This window comes from Chroicocephalus ridibundus, chromosome 10 (genome assembly GCF_963924245.1).
Source record: "Chroicocephalus ridibundus chromosome 10, bChrRid1.1, whole genome shotgun sequence".
Lineage (NCBI taxonomy): Eukaryota > Metazoa > Chordata > Aves > Charadriiformes > Laridae > Chroicocephalus > Chroicocephalus ridibundus.
The window spans coordinates 13,959,251-13,981,421 of NC_086293.1; the positions used below are offsets into that span (position 1 = coordinate 13,959,251).

A 22,171-nucleotide genomic window follows, 5' to 3' on the forward strand; every position below is an offset into this window, starting at 1 on the left:
GCAGTGACAGCTAATTTCTGGTCAGCGGTAAGGGCTAGATTTATTTCTAAGGAAAATATCGTGAAGCAAGGGGGGGGTTGTTGGTTTGTGTGGGTTTTTCTTAAAGTCTTGATGTTCCGTGTTAGACATAGACTGTTTTTAAACATCAGCATGTGTTCTTTTTCTTTGATGTTTTTCACAGAGAGGATTCTGCCTTCCACTTTAACAAAAGTCCCATGTTCCTCTTATGTCGTTTTATGCTGCTAATGATGTTGCTTACTCAAATGAATAGGTATGTGCATGTACATTTAAAATGCAGCGTTCCCCTTCAACACAGTACTGAAACATAACAGAACTGATCTTCTTTAGTGATCTCCTGTGCCAGAATTTTCATGTTTTGAAATTAAAATGGATTCTCCTTATCTTCTCATAGCCCCTTTGATCCATTGCCTGTGGGTGTATGGTGGCACTAACGACAGAGGACGGGGAAGCCTCAGCTTTGTGTGGCATCATTAGCTCGAGAGCATTAGCAGCATCCCTGTGAGGAACAGCCGTGCTCCCTGTATGCCAGGAGAGCAACCTGCTTCCCCATGCGTTGCCCTGGGCCCAGTGCCGGGCGGGATGCTCCCCTGGAAGTGCCCTGTGCACACACTGAGCATTTCCACAATGCTCTTTCTTCCCTTTTCCCTGGGACCTTTATGGTGTCTCAGCAGTGGAAACTTGGTAGGAGTTTCCTGTAGTGATACCTGCTTCCAGACATGCCTTCCTCCGGGTGGCACATAGCTCCAAGGACTAAACTTGGAGATTAGACCAGGGTTCATCTGTGCAACCAGCCCATACCCGTGCCGAGAGTTTGCATGGTTTTGTTTTTCCTGACTATTCATTCAATCCAAGGTATGTCGTTTCTAGCTGGTCGCCAGTGGTGAACTGAATAGCTTGAACCTTTCTGCCAGGGCTCTGCATGCAAGCACTGTCAAAACTGTTCTCAGTGATGAGTCAGTTCCTTTTTTTTTCCTCTTTTTTTTTTTTTTTTTTTTTTTTTAATGACGAATATGCAGCTAGTGTACCCATTAGAGTGTGCGGAGGGATGGCATAGAAATGAGGATACACATGTGTATGTATCAGATGCTGAAGAGCAGCGTTCTTGTTATAAATATAGCTCGGCTGTGTTCCTTCTTACATTTCAATTTTATAATCCGTTCCAGAAGATTGGGACAAAAATACTGTAGTGTAAGAGAGCATTAGTTTCTGGGTTCTTCAAATAATAATTCTTAGTAAAGAAACTAGTAAATAAACCTTTAAAGATGGGCAAGATGACATCTTCCCTAGTTCTAGGAATTGGACTTGGGGTATAGATTTATGAAAGGTAAAATAAAGGACAAGTAGAAGCAAGAGCAGACCTGTATGTTTTATTTTTTTAGTTTATTGCTAAAAGGTATGAATTGTCCTTTTTTGTTTGTTTTATTGGTGTGATTATATATGATCTATCTTTACATGTATACTTTTTAGGCCTGGTGGGCCCACTGTGATTAAATGTTTGCTTTGAATACGTGTCCAGCGTGTCAACTTTTCACAGCGGAAAGTTGTTAAATTCATTTTTTATACAGAGAGGCGAAAAAAAGGCGGGGGGGGAAGGAGATTGTTAAATGTATGGAAACCCTTATTGGCTGAATTATATAACTGAATTCATTCAACATGCTCGGTGTATCTTGTTCTCCTTTCAGTATTGCCACTCTGTTCATCACCCCTTTTAGTGCTTTAGGCATATGGCATGCAGTACATCCAGGGAAGTGTCAACAATATGGCATATGTTATACATACTGATCTTGATACACCGTAGAAAATAATGGGCCTAACTTTAAAAGGCACGGTGCTAAGAATAGAGCGCGCTGCAACATGCAGACAGCGAATCCGCCATGAATGTCATGTTTGAAGACAAAAAAGCTGTATTTTTCATTAGTTTTGTGGCTTGGGTTTGTATTTTGGTGTGGCTGCAAATGAAAAATATTGCGGTCAGCTGAGTGGGGGCTGGATCTTCGCCCGCCTGACGCCGGTACCACGGATTCTGCGCAGACCTGGGGTGGGCTTGCGCAGAGGCGGTGGCGGGGCGGGAGGGAGGGTGGGTGTACGGGCAAGAAGGTGCAGGCAGGGTGCTGTGGGACCTGCCTGCCCGGTGCTCCGGTGCCCGGGGCTGTCCCTGTGAGCCCAGGTGGGGACAGGCTGCAATATGCGCTACCGAACCCATCTGCGGCAAGAGGGACAGGGACGGAGGATGTCCCGATGCGTTTCCAGGAGTCATTAGAGGGTTGCATTAGCTCACCGCTTAGCTCTGTCTCCGCACTGTAAATGAGCCTGCACAAGCAGATTGCTACGCTTACATTAAAACCACAGTGGTGGAAATGAGTCTCTCCAAAGACTCTTCCAAAGATCTGCCCGTTAGGATCCGAGTGCGAGATCAGGGCTCTCATCTGGACTGGGAGCAGTAAAATGAAGATGAAACGCTCTGTTTCTCATTTCTGGATCCTGGACTCACTCAGCTCCCCGTTTCGCAGTGAATCTTTCGTCCCCAGGAACGCTCATTTTTAAATTAGAAAAAATTTAAACAGAGGGTCCTTTGAAACGCTCGGCCTGAAAATTGTTCCAGGGAGTCTCACCTTCAAAATAAATGATTCATACCATCGTATAGGTGTATGTATGTGTGTATGTCTGCGTTGCTGTTTATTGTGCTGCACTGGCCTGTGCTCGGAAGCTGTAACATCTGAAGTGCAGAGAAGCAGTGACTGGAGAAAGAAATATCTTCTTTCCAACAAAGACCAAATATTTGTCCGTTATCTCTATGGCTGTTTTAGCGATTCTTGATATTCGCAGAACTGTGCCACTCAGCACACGGATAAAATAGAACAACAAAATATTTATTTTTAATCTTTGTTGAATGCTGAATGTTTTGTGCATGTTTATGAGGGTTAAACATTAATAGCAGATGTTGTTAATGAATAGAAGGCTTGAGCCAGCTTCTGAGACCTTTTAGTTAGTACATGAATTTTCTGGTTGATGACAATACTTGTAACATGCCTAATTATGAAGTAGTGTTCTAATCAAGCCTTGAATAACTGAAGAATTTCCCCTCCTCTTTTGCGGTTATTTCGGTGGCACACACACAGATCGCTTCAGTGCCTGTGCTTATTCTTAGTGATTTTTCTTTTCTTAGAACATTCATTGAGGTTTTTTCCCCCCAAGAAGCACATTTATTTACGCTGAACGTCGGCGCAGGAACATGCCGGCACATGCCCAGACAGCAACGCGTGCACGGCGTGCGCGTCCCCTCCGTCCCAGCCCCACCAGCAGCTGAACTGGTGCCAGCCTCTGAAGTTGTTGTCCCGGTTTGTCACACTTCCAGGTGAAGTACGTGAAAGTGATTATAGGTAATAAATATCTTTTTTTTTTTAACTTATTGCAGAGGCAGTTTTTCCCCTGTTAATGAGGGTAATTTGACTTGGTTGAAGGATTGCAGTTCTTAAGAATTAATGCAGCAATCCAATTCAAAGATTTAAAGAGATCTAAGATTTTTCACAGGTCGTGTGCTAGTGAATGTGCTCCTATCACATAGCAGCTAATGGACTTGAACAACAGTCTGTCATTTACTGTTACCTCAGTGTATAGCAGCTTTGCCCTTGATAGCAAGTATACTTTCCCAGCAGTGCAGGTTATTTAGTAGTGCGGTATATTTGTAACACTTTTAAGAGACGGTATCCTATTTCTAACAGCCCTAATTACTGGATAAAGCGAGGTTACCTTTCTGACTTTCTTAATTATGTGTTTGGATCCTAATCTACGCGAGCCTAAAGTATTTTATGCTCTAATAGCCGACTCCTCATTTTTTTTTGGGTTTGTCTCTACATATATACATATATAAAATAATTTCTGTATTGCGTTTTCCCTGTATCAATGCACAAAGGTTAATTATACAAATATGGAAGTGGTAGGCAGTAGTTTCCGTAAGGTCCCATTATTTTTAGGGACGCGTTATTACCTTTTAACAGTGTTTTGTAATGATTTATTTGTAAATGCTGTTGGAAATGCTCTAATTTCTTGATCCTATTATGTTCCTGAATATTAAAAATCCTATTTTAAGGTAATTAGAAGGATTCTCTTCTATTTAAATGTGTGTTCTCTAGACAGTGTCACTCTATACTCTGCACACGAGAACCTTTGTTCCTTAATTAGAAAAAGGGCTAGAGCTCATTAATTGTGGGTACAAAGTGATGTCTGCTCAAATGGAGACGCCATAATACAGTTTAAATAATGATTGATCCTACATTTTAAATCTTATACTATTTAAGTCTTATACTATTTTGTACTGATAGTGATAAATAAGCAACATATAATGCAGGTTCCAAAGCATTGTGTTCAGATTTTTATTGAAAGATCTCTTTTTGCAAGGATAAACCTCTGTCGGGCACAGTAAATAAAGGATGGATGGTACACGCACAGCATCTGCCTTTTAGAAAACTCAGCATTTGTCAACAGTCGCGCCATAGTGATAGCTGAGATACTGGAGTTAACTCCACCCCATACTTTAGAAAATGAAATAATTGTGGTAGCTGTGCAGTCAAAAGCAGTTTGGATCGTGGCCTTACAGAGCTATTATTGTGAGGAGAAGAATATTTTAATTACTGCTCGCAAACAGGATGAGTTATAAATGTTTTGAGTATTTTGCAGGGTGTTATTTTGGAGGATGGAGACAAGTGTACTTTGTTCTCTGAATTTTACCATCTCTCTGCCATCCCTTTGGGAGGAGGGGGACACAGCTTGGGAAGTTAATCCCAACTCCCTTTACCAAAAGGCTTGGGTTTATATGATGGCCACAGAGCAGGGGTGGTCTGAGACGTGCAGCACGCGGCGCCCGAAGGCAGGGTGAGCTCCTGAGCTCCAAGAAGCAGAAGTACATGTTGGTGCTGAGCTTGGGGGTCCTGCTGCATGGGTAGGATGCTGGGCCGGTGTCTATGTGGGGTTGGAGTTTGGGTCTTTTGTCATTTGAATCTTTCCAAAAGTCAGGGGTAGGAGGGCAGGTTGTTGGGATGCGCATCGTTTGAGGGCGATGCTCCTCGGGCTCCCCAGCCCGTGTCTCCATCTGCTCCCCAAAGCCAGCGGTGCCTGCTCCTCTCCTTGCCCCACCTTGCCTCAAAGACTTCAGAAAGAGAAAACCAGTCTCATTTTTCTAACCCTAATGAAAGCATGCATCAACAAGGGAAAGCATTTCTTACATGAAGAACAGGAGAGTTGGAAGATGGAGTCATTAGGCTTGTTTTTCCTGCTAATAGTTTCGTGAATCAAAATGGTGCACGCTGGAAACAGGGTATATATTTCACTCAAAGCGTATCAGCACTGGAAGAAGCCCAGAAAACAGGGGTTTTCTTGGTATCCTTCTCTGCTGTATTCCTCTTGGTGGGAAAGAAAAATAGTTTTTAAAAGATAAAAAACCTGTTCTTCAATTGACTATGCAAAAATCTTATTGCAGTATTTATTCCAAACCTGCACACATAATGTTCAGTCAAGGAGAAAACAGCAAAAAACAGTTGTTGATGGACTTAGCAGAGAACTGGATTAAATAAGCATTAGTCTACTGAAGCTGATTACAGGAATATGAAAATGCAGTATCTTAATGGTACATATTTTCATGTGGCAGCTCAGTTGCCTTTCATTTTGCAGCTAATATGTCTATTCTTATGAGTCATTTACTTCTTTAATTACCTTTTGCAGGCAAGGCACCATGGTATATTAATGTGAATGATTTTTACTGCCAGTTTATCATACAATGCCCCAGAAGTTGAAAGGCGTAATTGACTTGGAAGAGCAGCTCATGAAGGAAACAATATTTAGTTGACAGTTTTCCTTGTACTCTCTGTTGACGTTTATGAGTTTACACTATGCTAAAGGAGTAATAAACACAATTTTCTTTCAATAACAGGAAAGAGTCGCTTTTAAAATACATTTGTGGAAAACAGATTTGTTCATTTCTTGAATAATATAAAATAATGCGTTTCCAGTGATGAGATGTATATAAGATTGTCAATTGAATTAAACCTCGGAAGGTGCATTTATAACCTGCCTTAGAGCGTTAAAAGATATTAGGGTGCATATGAATTGAATCAATTTAATGAATATTTAAATTATACACAGATTTGGATAAATCATATTCAGATCTGCGTGTTAGATTATTTGGCGGCCTTTCTCTTGCCGTCAAGTGCGAAAGTTTGAAGTGGGAATTCGAGGGACAGAGGCTCTGTTTCTGGGGATGGAAAAACGCTCGTTGGAAAACTCTTGATAAACCCCAGTTGGAGGATTATTGCCAAAACTTCCTAGAACTTTCCTGAAGCCACAGGCTTGAGGAAGGTTTAAAATCAGCTTTGCAATCCGTCAAAGTCCATTTTCTCCTGGAATGCTACTTTTATTGAAATGACCTTGTCAAATCGCAAATTCTTTTTTTTTTTTTTTTCCAAGCATCCCCAGGCCCGTGCGCAGGTATGATTAATCATCCCATCCCGCTTTAATTAATTTAAAGGTGCCCGTGCCCAGGGCAGGAGCGAGAAGCCGGCCAGCCAGGCCAACGCTTCCTCCCTCGGCTTGCAGAGAGTTAAACTTTTCACAGTTTTCCCCGATTGTTTGCAGTTCAGCCCTCTGCAACATAATGAAAGTTTTCTAGCCATCTGTTGTTAAGCTGGCGGTGAGCAAGGCCAGTATATCCAAACAAAGTGCTGGCCTGCTGTAAACTGAACCTGTCAGTTTAGCATAGCTGGGCTGACCTCCCCAGCGCCGGGCGGCCGGCGGTACCAGGCACTGGCTGCCTGCTCCGCTTCCAGGGGAACTACTTGGGGGGGACCCTGTTTACTTTTTCCACTTAGTGTTCCTCCCACAGGCTTGAACGAGTTTATACTAAATCTTTAAATTGACACGGGGTGGGTTTTTTTTTTTTTCCCTATTCTGAACTTTTTCCTTTTTTCCCCCCTCTTTTTGAGGGGAAAAAAATAATCTATTAAAACCGCACGCTTGCTGGGATTTGAGCTTTTCGGAGGTGATGGGGGGGGACACCGGACAACAACTCAGTGCATGCGTGTGTGCCGGTGAGATTGTCTCTCAACAGAAAGAGGCATGTTCCCAAGTATCCCAGCTTGCTTTCTAGCTCCTATTGTTCCCTTTGTTCTGTACTATTTAAGATCAGTTACTCCTTTGCTTCTGAAGATCGGGAATAACAGGGAAGGTAGAGCAGAGCAACCAGCCTCTATTGTCTTCCTGTGAACCATGGTCGCATCCAGAAGTGGCTGGAGGAGCCTTCCTCCTGCTTCTCTTCCCTTCTGCTGGGGGTGTGTGTGTGTGTGTGGTAGTTTCAGCATAGGATACTAGAGAATTTGAACCTTTCTGAGCAGAATTGCAAAGATGAGACTGGAAATGCCCTTTACTTGTAGGGCTGAGGGTTGTTTTCCTTTCTCGTTGGTACTAAGTAAATGCTGGTTTGGCCTCCCCTCTTCAGCCTCTGTGCATTTAATCTTTTTCCAGTCTTGTTTCTCAGACTGCCTTCCCTTTTTCATTCCTACATAAATGCTAGTTTACTTATTCCTAATTGTCCGGGAGGTAATACATGTCATTTCCCTGCTAATATTTACCCAATGCAAGGGATTTTAACCGATTGGCACCAAAACTTGAAGTGCCTGTGCCAGCAAAGTGAGTATTTAGGTATTACCTGTTTTTGGTGTTTGTTTTTTGGACTAGACTTACGGTAAATACTTTTATGCTACCACTACTGCCAAAATCACTCTTTCTGCTTTGTTTTCCACACTTGGGCTATACCTGCTCGCCAGTCTTTGGCTGGTTTCGAGTGTGTTTTACTTACCTCATGATTCTTGGAAAGCAAGCCTGATTCTCAGTGACCCCAAATGCTGCTGTTCTCAGTCAGGAGGAATTTTGCCCGAGGAAGAGCTGCGGAATTTGTGCTGTGCGTGAAACCAAGCTGCGCCTTTGAAAAAGCGCATCGCAGCCAGTCTGTATCTTCACAGTGTGTAGCAAATGTACTGGAAGCTCTGGAAAAGCAGTCAAAGTCATACTTTGCCTTTCCAGAAGAGCCCACTGAGGGCTTGTGCAGGTCCCCACCCAAGGGTGGGAATGCCCAGGTGAGAGGATGCAGTGGGGAAGGTGTTTCAGGTTGGAGTCCCCGCTGTGTGTTTTTGGGGTGAAAGAAGAGTGATAGTGGTGAAAACCACTCAATTTTAAATTAAAATGACTGCACTTTACTAGGAAACCCCATCCAGCTCTAATCTGTTTGTAAGGTGACTGACACATAAAGTGCTTTTTGTTTTAAGGTAGAGGGAAATGCATTCAGGATAGAGTTTCTGGTATAAATGTCAGGTGCAACGCAGTGCATGCTCACTCAAAAAGTCAAGCAGATAACCTTGGCATTTAGGGACATTGCCTTGTATAAAATGAAATTGTATTTTGTTTTTAAAAAGGAGGACTACATTAAGAGGTCACCTATTAGCTGTGTTTTTGCTAGCTGTCTGAAACTCAGCTCTACTGTCTATTAAACTCAAACCACTATGTAAACATTCCTGTGTTGTTCCTGGTCTCTACAATGGCCAAGGGGATCGGGTTTCACCTGCCTGCACATCTTCAAGCAATTAAAGCAATTAGCTTGAAACCATTTCACATTCAAGGTCTACTGTGACATTCAAGTCCAGAAGAAGTCTAGGGGAAAAGAGAAAAGAAGACTACAGAAGGGTCTCTGCACAACACGCACACAAATAACCTGTGAGGGGCTTTTTGGACTTAGAGCAACTTCCAAGTGCACTTGTGAGGCTTTGCAGTGGGAATGCAAAGTTGCTGCTATGAAGGGAAAAGATAAAGAAAAAGCAGCTAATGATCCTTTAAATTATACACAAGTTTTGATTGTTTTGTGCTGGGAAGGGAGGGAGAGGAGAGAGGGCTAGCAACATGATTTGAAACGGTATTTGTGTGAAATAATACGGTGTCGGTCGTATTTACTGACATTTCTCCTGGCATGGAGATCATATTTTTCTTCTCATTTAGGTGGGGATTTATATTTGGTGTTTACATTGTAAAACTGCGCTCATTCTGGCTAATGTATCCATTACAATGACATTCAGCGTTGAGTTTAGTGATTCCAGCAGTAAGTCTTGAAAGCTGCTATTTTTTAAAAGGTTGGAGCAGATTAGTGGTGACCTTAAAAGATTAAACTAGTACAGTTTAAAGATAAATAATCAGCCTTTAGCACATTAGATAGCTACATAAGCATGACAGAAGGTGACTTTCTTACAACAGTTTCAGAATCCAGGAGGCATTTTTACATTTGTGACTTGACTAAGGCAGGGAAGGGTGTTTTGCAGAAAGCGCGACATAAACTGATTGCACCACTTCAAATTGGTTAATACAGTTTTAAATCCACAGTTTTCGTGTTGGTTTTATTATGCAGAAGAGGCTAATTTTAAAAGCTGTGCCTGCTGCAAAAGAAGATCTTGCTTTGCTGTCCCGGAGGGTGTTCTTAATCAGAAATAACCGCAGGCTAAATTATAATGTGGAATCCTGCTGCCCTTTAACCTAACACTGCTGCTCGTTCCGTGTTTGTTAACAAACAGCTCTAAGTACAAAATTGTTTGAGAATTACTTTTTCATTATATTTGCTGACTTCCATTAGAATAAGAAGCTTATTTGGGGAAGAAAAATTAAAAATGTATGGATTTCTAGAGAAAGTTTCAGCAATTGTTTCCCGGCAAGTGTCATCTTTGGTACGTATCTGTGGACTCCATGGCACACGTAATTCAATTTAAATAAAATTATCTTCTGAACTAATGTTTCTGCCCCGGTGGGAGAGGCAGAGCTCCGGAGCATCCCAAGACTCAGCCCTTTGAAAGGCGCGCAGGCTAACATGGTGGCCGGGGCTGAGGCCAGGGCCCCTCTCGCGCTGAGCAGGGGGATGCCATTCCCCGGGCTCCTAAGGAAGAGGCACCGATTCCCCGTCCCTGTGGGGTTTTGGAGGGCTGGGCTAGACACAAGTGGCACAGTGTCCTATTTTTATTTCACTTTGAATAACACGTAATTGAAACGTACACTTGGCAAATTAATTGGTGAGCTGGAGGTAAGAACTGCTGAGTTAGTAGAGGCAGCACAAGCCCTCCTCTTTTTTTCCCCTTAAGTTTACATGCTGGAGTGGAAACGCTGTGGTACTCAGAAAGGAGGTGATGCCTCTGTAAAGCAGATCTTTCCAATTTTTTTTTTCCCCTAGCTTAGTCTTCTGTTTCTATGATCTGCCTTTTGAACTGTTTTTGTGGCTGATCAGTTCCACCTAATATGTCTCTTGATTTCTGCTATTGTAATACTCAGACGACATGCTGTTCTCTTCATTTTTATAAGCTTTAGATGCTCCTGCCTGTCATACTCTGGCGGTTTATCTTCAGCGTCTGGATTTGCTTTCAGACTTGCATGTCTATCAAGCTGCTGTTGCTTTGAATGTGAGATCAAAAGAAGATGAATTCCAGTAAAAAATTTCCTTGTATGAAGAAAAGATTGGGGGCCTATGTAAACATCCCACTGACAGCTCCCAATGAGTTATTTTAGCAGAGCATTAGCACCCAGAATGACAGACAGTCCAAGACTACATGCTAAATAACAAATCAGTCCCTTCAGTGGCAGCAGCACGTTGCCACAACAGCAATACATTTTCTAAAGGAATCCTGTTCCTCTTTTTTATTGAATATGGCTGTTCGACTGCTCATCTCTTCACGAGCTGCCTTCGAGTGCCAGCCCCGGTTTACTTTTGCTTGACAATATCTGTGTCATGTCACCAATATGACAGAAGACAGGGCTTTGATAATTGGGTGGGGAGACAGTTAGTTAGTCATCTCGAGTTAAATAGGTAGCTTGTTTTAGGGAGGGAAAGGAGACGACGACGAAGGGAAAGCATCTGCCGGAATGCTAAACAAACGCACGCTTTCGGAGATGCTGGATGCAAGTCCTGCGCCCGAGACAAGTTGCATTTTTTGGCTGGTTGTTTATATTTCAATTCACGCAGTTAGAGAAAATAGCTCTGAAGCCCGGCCAGCCTCGCCAGCCGGTTTTAAGAGCAAGTTACAGCACTGTAGAGGGTAGGAAAGTCAAGCTTGGCTGAACTTATGTGCAAATATGAATTTGCCTAGATACAGGAGAGAGGTGTGCTTTTTGCCGCTGTTTGGTCTAGTTCGGGACATAATTAGTTCTGCATGTTTCTGCTTACAGATGGGGGGCGGGGGGGCGGGGGGTGGAATTTAATAACGCCGAATTGCTAGATTTTTGCGCCTGGTGTAGTGCTAAACCCAACTTTGAGATTACCTTCGAGCTCCCGCCGATCTCGCCACTTTGCGAGGGGAGAATTAGGGAAGGAATGCTTTGCGGTTTCTTTGTCATTTAGTAAAAGCAGAGGTTGCTACTGTGGAGGCAGAGACCCGGTGGCTGCCGGCGAAGGGCAGTGCTCCAGCGCCGTCTCCCTCCAGCCTGCACTCCGGCTGCACAGCACTTCCTGTTTATTCAAACATCTTTTTACCATTCTTCGGCCCCCGCTTCACAGAAACAGCCAGAAACACATCTCCAGCGTGAAGACGGAAATCTAAAGGCAGACAGTAAGAGCTTACTCTGTTAAACTCTTCATTCTCTCTGCGAGCGCTCAGAGAAAAGGAGCGTGCAGGCAGGGCTGAACTTTTATCTTGCTGCCTTGCGCCGGCAGCTTGGCAGCGCACGGAGGGGAATTGCTTGGGTTTAAAGCAAAAGAAGCTGGTTCAGGTTGTTTACTGCAGTGTGGACAACAAGGGTGGGTTTTTTGGCACGGCTTCGGAGAACCGTGGCGAGGACTAAGTCCTCTTTCGGGGCGCCCGTCGCGACGTCCCTCTGTAGCGGGAGCAGCCCTGTGTCACCGACCCTGCTGCTCCCCGGGTGCTGTGGCTTCTCCTTGCACTTGCACAAGTGGCAAAAAAACCCCCAACCAAACAACCTCCCCAAAAAAAGGAAATGTGGCTGTTGTTCTGGGCAGCAAAAGAGAGAGGTGCAAGCCTGCCGAGTGGCTTTTTGTTTTCTACAAATTGTTTGCATCATGGCTCTGGCACTGCTTGTGAACCAGCCTCGCTAATATTTGTACCAATTTCATGCTAATAAAAATCAGGCTGCTGAGACAAGCATGGCTATTATCTCATTCATATTACTATTGTTTAGACCTGTGGTACTACAAAAGGAAAGGGAAAGCGTGCTCACGCCGGGTAATGGTTGTTAACTTCTCACGTGAGGGATTTTCTCTGCAGTTTTTCAGTATTAATGATTGTTGTATGAGAGGTCTTCAGGGGTTGTTGGAAGATAGCATAGATCCTCTGGGTAATCCATGTTGCGACACGTATGCTGGATTTTTCCCTCTCTGTTCAAGTGACTTAAAAAACTACTTGGTATTTCTCAGTTGTTTCTCCCCCCTCAAAAGTCCGCTGAAATAGCAGGTAACTTTTTTTTTTTTTTGGTAAGCATTCGTGGTGTTCCTATAGTGTGAAACATAAGAGAAAATGGAAAATATGCTGCCTGCCCTATGGAGAAAACCCATCCTCCTGGAGGCTTTTCCTGCCTCTCCGAGATCCAAATACGCTTTAAAATTTTAAACTGTAAACCCCCATCTTCCTAGAAAAGAGAGCGAGAGAGAGAGAAATCAAGCTGTGTGTTCAGCCAAACCGCAAGTACAACAAACATATTTTTAAAATATATTGCTAGTCTGGCTTTTTAATGTTCAGAAGTTGTTCTACTTTGCAGGAAAAAAAAATGGTGTTTGCAACTGCCTTAAGGACAATTTGTTTAACAGTAGGAGTAATTGCATGGGGAAAATGGAAAGAGTGACTGAAGTTATTTACTCAGATGTTAGTGTAGGTGTGGGGCAGAAAACTCGCTGTGGGAACAGTGGGCTGCTTTTCTTGGTATCTTAGTCTATTTGATGACCATCAAATTTCCCAGCTCACTGGTTTTGTTTTTTCTGGATGGCATGTTTGATTATTTATCAGAAGGGAAAGGGAGTAGCTGAAGCAAATAAACATGTGACTGAGCTGTGTTTTGTTTTCCACTCAGAAGGCCATGCCCTTTAACAGATATACAGAAAATAATAAACGTATTGTTTTATGATAAAAGGAAATTATGTGTATAATTTTCTTTAGCAAGGCCATTAACCCCTTGTGTTCAGCGGTCTCCGCCTTCTGGCAGCTTATTGGGTTTGCAGCTGGGAATTAAAGGCATTTAAAACCCCCTCTTGGGTGGAACGTTTCCATGGATTACTGCTTCACCCTTTGGATTTGCTGGATTTATTACATGGTCCTTTCTGCCTCAGCACAGCCCCGGTCCTCTCCACAGCCCTACTTCGGGTATGATTGACTAAACGAGAGACACTTTGCATTTGTAGAAGGGTGCTGACTTCTGAAGAAAGCTTGGAGAGTGCTGCTGGGAGCTTTTTGCCGCTGATACCGGTGTCTGTGCAGCGCGAGGGGTTGCAGCTGTATTTGGTCCGTTACAGACAGTGTAAATTTATGTGATTCTTTTTTAAATGCCAGGTGTCTAGCATGCAGCGTGTAGTATTTCCTTTTGTAATACCAGCTTAGGACAATGCTCATTATCTTCCCTGAAAAAAAACCACCCTATAAACTAAATCACTGTCAGGAAGTAAAGCACCGGTTTGCCTCATCTCTGGGAAGCATGTTGCATGCTTTAGCTGCTTTTATGGGATTAAAAGAAACAAGTTAAGACTGTCATGCACATGAAAGGAAACCGAGATGTGGTTTGTTTCACATTGTGCAGGTAGGTATAAATTTAATAGACTGACTTGCTTTCAAAATCTCTCTTTGTCTCCCCGAATCGCATGTCAGTTCCAGCGCGTTGATGAGCTCCGCAGTCCGTAATAGCGCCTGACTGCTGCTGCCCCGCAGGTGCAGTATCATCAGGAGGCTCGTCCTCCTCCTCGGGGACGTAGGTTCCTTCCACGGAACGGCTTCAGATCAAAAAAAGGAAAATTTGCCTGACATCTTGAAGTTGCGCTCAAGTATGCGCATCGCTGGTGGGTCCGGGGAGGAGGAGGTGGATGCTTCGCCCGCCGGCTCCAGGGGGTCAGTGCTCGGTGGGGAGCCCAAATGGGTGTCAGGGACTGAAGCCGCGGGTTTAGTTTTGAGGGAGGAGAAAATGGCAGTTGAAATACCAGGGAGAGGAAGGGCTGGCGAAATAAGGACCTGAAACTTAAATGTGATGCGAAGAAGAAAGAGGAAATGAGCGGCTTGGGGCCAGGTGACGTGGGCAGCCCCCCTGTGCCCGGTGGCTCATTGAAGGGGCTCTGGATGGGCTGGGAAATGGGGTTCAGGGTCAGTGGTGCAGGATGGAGATACCTGAGAAGGCAGAGGGGCAGGAGGGGTCTCTCCAGCCCTGGCTGTTGTCCTTGGGCCCCTGAAGGACAGTTAGAGGACCTGTCCCTGGGGGAAAGTTTCTTCCTAGCCTCCAGCGATTAAAGGTTGGCTCGTGCCCTGAAGCATAAACATTTGTACCGTAATTTATATTTTTATCTTTCCAAAGGTAGCTGTAAATGCTCTCATTACTATCTGTGCAAGTGTCTAATCCTTTCTTTCCATCCTCCCCGTGCTCTTGGCACTGGTGATATCTTGTGACAGTAAGTTCCAGAGAGTAATTATGAGTTGTGTATTAAGAAAGAAAAGAAAAAAAAATCCCTTTATCTGCTTTAATTTTTTTTTTTTGGTGGTTGTTGCTTCCTGACTTGATTCAATGTCCCCTTTCTCTCGCGTTATGAGAAATAGCAAATAGCGCCAGATGTACCTTCTCAGGCCGAGTCACAATTTGTGTACTTTTATCATCTCCCCTCTTACTCATCTCTCGCTAAACTAAACACTCCCACCCTTATCAATCTTTCCTCCTATCTGCCGAGTCCTCTAATCATTTTTGTCGCCTCCATCTGAACCTTGCCTATTTTTGCTTTACCAGAATCTTTTAAAATTAAAGTTTTTAGAAGCTGTTCTAAATTAGGTTGTGCCATAGGCTTGGAAGTACAGAGATGTGATTTACAGCATTAGTTTACCATGTTTTGGGCTGTCGCAACATTTTGCTTTCTTCACTCACGCAGCAGCAGCGAGTGTCCGATGGTGTGTGGTGAGATGTCCACAGTCAGGGGCTTTATTTCGTGGGCCTCTGAGTGCAAGTTTGTCATACAGTGTTTTGGAAAACAAGCTTAAAATATGTTCCCTGTTTTGTTGACCAGACAGGGAAGCGCGCAAGCAGCTGTATGCAATATACTATTTATGTTGTAGCAACAAAAAGGCACTCTTCCTTCTCCCCCCCACCTTACCCCTCTTCTCTTCTCTATTAAAAAATATGAGAACTTCCCGTGCTTTTGACATCCAAGAAAAACGCGGCTCAGCAGTGAATAGTCCTCCAAATATTCAAAGGTCTGGTTCACTTTTGGATAAACACAGTAGTTCAGAATCTGATCTCGAGCCTACAGAAACGAGCTGGAAATCCCATAAGATTTTTTTCATCACTCAGACATAGTTCAGTTCTGGTTCAGTTTGCATGGGGAGCCAAGATTTGTATCCTTTCTCATTTTACCAGGATGTGTTGGCCCATCCCTCCTTTCTTGCTGGTACAGACCGCTACATGCTGTGAATCCTGACATGCCAAAATAAAGAGAGCCATTTTTAATGTTTGGGAACTTTTTGCCAGACGCTTTTTAAATGGCTTTGATGAGTCTTGACTGTGACTCTTTAAAAGAGGAGACAGAAGGTGTTTTTACAGTGTAACCGCCTGAGGATTTCGTTTGTGCCTGAGGAATGGGATTTTTGTAGCCGTTGTCACTGTTGTGGCTGGTTCGGGGCTCTCAGGTTTTTAGGGTTTGCTGCGTTTGACCTGTTCCCCTGCTGCCTCTCGCTGCCTGCCCCCTTCCATCCCACTTGCATGTCTGCCTATTTGAAGAAAATACCTCGACCACCTTTCCCCCTGACTTGGTGGAATTCATGAATAAATTCCAAAATTAACATCAGGTGTTTTGGAGGCAAATCCCTGTTGTCCCCCTGCGTGGGGCTGGGTCCCCACTGCTGCAGAGCTGGGGTGGCAGACAGGGACCCTGCCAGCCATGGGGTGGGCTGTGGGGTGGCAGGGCAGGAGCATCGAGTCTGTAACCTCAGCACCCACAAGGATGAAGTGCAGCAGCGCTGAGGCACAGGCAGCTCCATCCTGTGGGTTTGGAAGAAAGGGTTTCTGTTTCCAGTGCCTTTTTCTGGAGGGGGTCTCCTCAACTGATAGCCAGGATCTATTCCAGAGGAAAGAAACTAAGCCTGCTGGAAGAAAAATAAAGACTCATCTTCTGTCCTTATGACTGAACTATTCTAGGAGATGCTTCAGCGTGAGGCATGTTGCCAGCTCCCTTGCTCCAAGCCTGCCCCCGTCACATCAGGGACAGGATGTGAGCTGGGCTTTGTACATGTGGACCTCCAGGTCCCTTCTCTTTTTCCAGCACGGGAATCACCCGTTAGTCGCTTGGCTAGATCAGTCTGCTGTATCTAAGCAAAGTCTTCAGGGCCAGCTGATCATTTTATTTGAGTAAAGGATTGTTGTTGAAGCTCTCCTCTTTGAGGAGTTGGCTGGTGGCCCCTTGGATGGAGCCAGCCTTGCAGAGGAGCTGCAGCTCAGCGAGGCGCTGGGTACAGACAACCGGCGGCATCTCCTCTGGCTCGCAGCATCCCTCTGCTGCACCTGTGGAGTGGAGTTGGGTACAGGGTAGATGGAGGAGGATTATTTAATGAAACAAAGAAATAGAGGATGAGATGGGGATGGGGGTGATTTGAATCCAAGGGTGGCAAAGAAGCTGCTTCACCCAGGTATGTTGGATCCTAGCTGTGTCCTGTAGCATAGCTCTGTGTCCTGCCTGTAATTATCCCCAGGTTTCCCCGCTCTGGTGCTGGCAGCAGTGTTGGAGCTCTTGGCCTTGGCTCATTTTGATGTGTGGCACAGAGGGTCAGGGTGGTGGGAACAGGGAGGGAGCACGTAGCAGCCTGTTTCTCAGTTCTGGAGGAAGATGAAAGAGCTAGGTACGAATGTCAGAGGGAATAAGTGCTGCAAGAACATCTGCTTCTCTTTTTTGCATCTTCTACATTTTATTCCTCCTCTTCATTTTGGTTCCTTTCCTATTCTCTCTAGTTGGTTCTTCTCACCTCCCCCTGTTCTGTTCCTCCCAGAGGAACAGCACTACCCACTGCTGTCGCTTTGCACTATTTTTTATTTTTTTTTTCTTTTTACATACTGCTCCGCTCCTCGCCGGTTTCCACACGTTGTGCGGCTCCTCAGCCTGTCGGAGGAGAGCTGCAGCAGGGCTCCCCTCCAACGTGTCTGCCTCCTACCACCGCTCCTCTACATCTGCTGCTCCAGGAGAAGAGGGTGTCACAGGAGAGGAGATAGAGGAAGCAGGAGTGGGAGAGACATGAAGCAGCTCTGAAGCTCGGGTGCATCCGGGCTTCCGAGCTTGTGAGCTGCATCTTACCGCTCTGCTGGGAGCAGCTGTGGAGTGGAGCGGGGTGTGAGGACAGATGGGAGCTGAGAAAGAAGAGAGATTGCTGGCTGAGTCTAAATCCCTCCTCGTCCCACCCGGGAGAAACAAAGGTACTTGCCTTGCGAGACTAAAGGGAAGCAAGAAACCCTTCTGAGTGGTGGGCCGTGCCTCCGCTGGGAGAGGGCCCTTTAGCTGCTGACCAGGCTGTCCCTCAGTCCCTAAAGCCATTGTGAAACTCGGGGAAATATAGATGGTGGGAGAACTGCATGCCTGATGCTGCAAAGCCATTCTTTGCCTAAAATACGGTGGGGAAAGCTTAGCAGCAATCTTAGCTGTGTGAGGATCTGGCTATCTGTTATTGCTCAGAGGTCAACACAGAAGGTCTCGCATCTGGAGTTTGGGACTGGGGTAACATGTTTTCTCTAAGGGCAGATTTTGCCCTGAAAATATCTTCTGTCTCATCTCTCTCTGCTTGTTGTGCTGTGTTTTGCTTTTTAATGACCATAACTGAAATAACGGACAGATGATGGTCTTGGCTGGCGAGTAAGTTTCCAGATTTACTGCTTGGACACTTCACATGGCCGCGGGACCATCTCTGATTTCTGGGAACACTTCCTTCCTCCTTTCTCAAGTTGCTTTTCCTGATGGGCAGCTTTGTCCACCTGGAAAGGCACAATATCCTTAGGAATCTGTAAAAACACATGGGATTTGGTTTTGTGCCCTTCTTGCAACTTCTCTGTGCATGCTTCTCCATTTCGGAGGCAGACGGTTCCTGCACAACTGCCCTGGGAACTGGCAGTGAGACAAGGCATGCCGGTTTCTTTTGCATCCTTGTGTCTGTTGCTCATCTCCCCACCCTCCAACATACCTTTCCATACATCCTGCAGTTCCCTGGATCAGTCCTTCCATGCCTGATAAACCTCAGGTGCGGAAACAAGCTTCTCCTGGTGTTACACTCAGGCCCATTGTAGCCGTAGGTCTTCATATTTCATTAATAGCTGATTGATACTAATATTGGTTTGAGCAGATGGGCTGGGAGGAGCTTGAGCTCTTTTTCTTCGATAGAAATAGGCTAATGGAAAAACAGTTGGAGAGTTGCTGCCTTGTTGTACTGGCTGCAGCGGTGGAACAAGTTAGCAAGAGGCTCCATAGGACTGGATCTTGTTACTGTTTTCCTTATGTACTGACACTGTAAGCAAGCATATGGCATTTAAGCAGCATTTCTATTTTTAAAGTTCTACCGTTTTTTTCCAGTGTATTTCCCTTCCCCAGCCCCCTTCCCGAATCAGGAGTTTCTAGCCACATGAAGTCACAGGCAGGGCTACATTTTTACCCTCCGAGCAAAACTTGCCCAAGAGGATGGTGAAACCAAAAGATAGAGCCACTTGAGTGAAAATGTCAAATCACTCGGGTGATAACGGTGCCGGATGTTCTGGGCAAACAACAGCTGGGCAAACAAGTCACGTTCTGTCTATCTTGCAATAAAATTGTCTTGGTCATCTCTGATGTGTACTTCCCCCTCCCCTCCAGTGCTTAGCTAGTTGGGAAACATTAAATGGTTGCCACTTCCCTAAGCACAGGGAGAGGGATTTTTGGTGGGGCTTCCCACTTACTCTGTGGCATCTTTGAATGAAACAGGCTTGATTCATCTCACAGTGAATGTGCTGTTAAAATTCTTCCTGGGTTAGGTGTCACCCGATGTTGGCTCCCAAATATCATCCCAAGTTTGTGCAATGTCTCTGAAGTACAGCATTTCAGTTGCCTATTTACTGGTCTCTGTTTTATGCCAGAAAATCTCCTTATCTTTGCATGATTTCCTAATGGATAAGAAAGTAGCTTGGGAGTTCATTTACTGTATCTTGCATTTAGGTGTAGCACTGAGCAGAATCAAGATGACTCTGTTGGTAGTGAGCCTTGTACTGATGTCATCCTTTCAAATCCCTGTTGATAGTGACCAAAACCCCTGACATTTAGAAGATGCGCTTGCTAGAGGATGCTTTTCTTCCTCTTCCTTCAGTAGGTGAGAAGATTTCCTGTTTGTTTTTTAGTGCAGAGAGGAGGACCTTTGCCGATGTTGTGTGATTACCTGCTGGAGGCCAGGATTGGTATGTGGGTCTGGTTGTCCCAAGCAGCCTTGACCAGGCTTGCAGGCTCTTTGAGCAGCACAGATAAGCAGCACATAACGCAGGTGCTGGTAATCATAGAATGCATTGGGTTGGAAGGGACCTTTAAAGGTCATCTAGTCCAACCCCCCTGCAGTAAGCCTGGACATCTTTAACTAGATGGGATTGCTCAGAGCCTCATCAAGCCTGGCCTTGAATGTCTCCAGGGCCACGCTTGGTAAATCTAGGGATTCCCAAGTCCCTGTAATCATGGTCCCAGGTATCTGAAGCACCTCTGTGGTTTCGGGGGCTTTCGGTGTCTCTACCTGCTGGTCCCATGAAGGAGAACTCAGTTGCCTGGATGCACAAACATGAGCTGGTTTACCGCGGCCCCTGGCAATTGTTCACTTGCAGAAGTGCAAGCTCATGGTGGAGATTTAGGATGTAACTATGGCAGTGGAGAGGAATGTGTGAAAAGAGCTTGGAGATGTCAGAGCCACCCGCTCATGAGGAGAGGGCCACGTTAGCAGAGCTGTTGGCTAGCAGTAAACAGTCCTGGCACCCTTGTTTCAGGACTTGGCAGCAGCAGGAGTTGAACTGAGTCCAGCTTTACTCTCTCTACTGCCTGTTCAGTAAGTTGAGGACAAGGCAGATGATTAAGGAAATGTGGGGAAACTGCTACAGAAGCTTTTGGAAAGATAAGAGACTTTGGTCTCCATGTCTGACAGTCTGGCACTTCTCACTAGCATTGAATTCACATGCAAATCAAAGGCAACATCTACTCCCACAGGAAGCTTTATTAATGTACAGGCCTGCTTGCGAATCTCCGTGCTGATGAAGGTTGTGGGACTGACTTTGCTCTCAAATTAATTTCCCTGTCTATCCTCGCTTGAGTGCTGTGCGGCATCGGCAGCCTCAGCAGGGCTCCCACGCCGGTGCCCAGCCACGGGCTCCAGGCGGAAGCTGTTGCTGTGCGGAACCAGAGAAGGGGGTAGAGGTGCGGCGCTTGTCGGCTTGGATTAAATGGGATGTGCCGGCATAATGTGGGCAGGTGTCCACCAGGCTTGAACTGACATCAGCAAATTAATTTCATGAAGGCACTCCAAATGAGCTTGAAATACTTTACGTATAAGAGGAATGAGGGCTGGTGCTTCACGCACTGAGCCTAGCCATCTGTCTTCTACGCATCCCATCGTGTGTAAGGAGTGCGGATGAGACTTTGAAATGGCAGGGGTAGTGCTTGGTCTGGGGCCAGAGAGAGGAAAGGCTGAGCAGGGAAATGTAGAAAGGCAGAGGCACTTGGGAATCCCTGGATTCACCATACCACCAAGGATGCAGTAGCTACTTGATGCAGATGTTCAGTTAGAACCAGATTTGAGCTATAAACAACCTTCCACATCTTAAACCCAAGCTCATCTGATGCTTAGCTTTTATTGCTGTCAGTTATTTATAAGCGGAAGAGCGAAATCTTGAGAGAAGAGAGATGGGAAATGCCATTTCAAGCTGCAATCCCCAGAGCTGTCAGCTTGCCGCCATCTCACCCGCGCCTCCGTGTTTCTCCCTTTGCTATTCTGTCTATCCTGGCTCCTTGTATCCGTGATGATCCCTCCGGCCACCTCATTCATTACTCTCATTCTTATTAATCCTTTCCTTCATGTCCTGCTCCACCCTCCGTGCTCGTCCTTCCCTCTTGCCATCGCTGGTCCCGCCAGCTCTCAGCACCTGGACAAGTGCCAGCCGGACACGGAGCAGGGAGGTGTGGATGTCACCTCGAGCGGAGAGCCTGCACAAGGGTGGGTGTGCAGGGATGTGGGTGCTGTGCAGGTGGGACGGGAGCGGGGACAGAGCCCTGGCTTTGCTCCATCGGAGCCTTGCCATTGTGTGCCTGGCCCCACGGGCAGAGATCTTCGTCGGTGTGGGGTCAACCGTGGTAAGGGCTCGTGGTGGCAGCGGCCACCCTGCCAAGCTGCACAGAGCTTGGCGGCCAGCTCGAGTAGGAAGCAAGCACGGCTACTTGTTCTGGGAATCTTCAAAAATTTCTGGCAGCCAATTTTAGTTGTGCAACCTCTCAGCTGCCAGAACGGATAGAATATGATCATATCACATGAAATGCATGCAGGGTCTGCTATAGCAACTGTATTTCAAAGAGACAACACATATGGTGACTGGTTCTTTTTGGAATAATATCTATAAGTTGATGATGTTTTATTCAAAAAGGCTGTAGCTTGAAAGGTTAGGGATGTTCTGATTGTTTAGTGTATGATTAAAGAAAGGCTTCTGTGTTTTTTTTGGCCTATTGAATCTAATTACTGGGAACTAAAATGATCATTTGATTGCACATTTACCTGGAATTATTCTTCTGCAGAGCCAGTCTTAATAATATATAATAATATGTTGCGCTTGTACGGTATAGCGCTTCTTGTCTGAGCAACTCAGAGTGCGTTACAAGTATTCATTAATTAAATAAGCCATACAACACCCCTGTTAAGTAGGTGAG

The 22,171-nt window shown here is 45.3% G+C and overlaps 1 protein-coding gene across 11 annotated transcripts in view; it reads left to right on the top strand.

Annotated features, from left to right (window-relative positions):
* Positions 1 to 22,171, top strand: part of FOXP1 (forkhead box P1) — a 389,122-nt gene that overhangs the window by 255,958 nt on the left and 110,993 nt on the right. The window contains exon 1 of one of the 11 annotated variants that reach the window (XM_063347904.1): positions 11,507 to 11,639. The exons of 9 other annotated variants lie outside the window; for them this stretch is intronic. The gene's annotated coding sequence lies outside the window, so the exon portion shown is untranslated. Of the gene's footprint in view, positions 1 to 11,506; positions 11,640 to 17,446; positions 17,683 to 22,171 lie in introns of those variants that run through there. One more of the 11 variants, XM_063347903.1, reaches the window with a different exon arrangement.